Genomic DNA, 968 nt, shown 5'->3' on the forward strand with positions numbered 1-968 from the left:
CGAGTTTTGCCTTCTTGGGGTAATGTTTCTCAGCTCTAACATCTCTGAAATGAGGCAGCCCCCAAATTGTGAAAGTCTGTATAAGCAGATGTTCGAAGGAGGTTGTCCAAACATTAGTTACATACAACCCAGAATCGCCTCCTGACAAGGGGCAGAGTTACCCTTGTACGATAGCACCATGTAGTGGTGCAGGACAGCTGGGTGCTGGAACTGTGCAGCCAGGTACTGGGACACCTCCACCTCCCAATATTGAAGTCACAGTATTTAAGACTACTACGGTCCACTGCAGTACCGTCATGCAGGCTGAGTTGTGTTAGAGCAGCTCCGCTAGTGAGTAAATGCACCATCTGAAGAGTAACGGTTATATTAATGTTCTGGTGGTTATGTCTGATATCACCAAGTACCAGAGAAGTACCCTCAGTTTATTGTCGGTGAGGGAAGTAATTTCTGAAGCAATTACGAAAGCTAGTCATTGTAGTAATTACCATTGGTCAGCAGTGGGCTTTTGAAAAGCAAATCCAGAGGCAGTATTACGAGGCTCCAAACATCTCCCTTCTGGGGACTGCTGCACTCACTGATATGATTTCACCTGACATTTCACCCATCTTAACGAGGCAAGTGAGATGTCAGAAGGCATTAAATCAAAATGTGCTGCATTCCCTAAGGGACACTGCCGTACAGCCAGAGAGTCTTCTAAGGGGATGGAAAGATCACTTTAGAGTGAAGGCAAGTGAATGACCAGGATCATCTGCTGTGGGCACATCTCTTATAGCAAGAGATTGGAAACTGGAATGAGTTTCTGGCATCTTGCAAACATTTTTTTTTTGCTTACAGTAAAGTGTGTTCTTTGCATCAGGGGATTTCATCCTGTTGGTTTCGAGGCTCTTTGTCACCATTTTGTTTGTTTGTTTTTTCATGTGGGTATAAAAGTACTAGATAGTTCTTGACTTCAGAAAGGGAATTTAGTT

Source organism: Buceros rhinoceros, unplaced genomic scaffold (genome assembly GCF_000710305.1).
Source record: "Buceros rhinoceros silvestris isolate BGI_N320 unplaced genomic scaffold, ASM71030v1 scaffold6310, whole genome shotgun sequence".
Lineage (NCBI taxonomy): Eukaryota > Metazoa > Chordata > Aves > Bucerotiformes > Bucerotidae > Buceros > Buceros rhinoceros.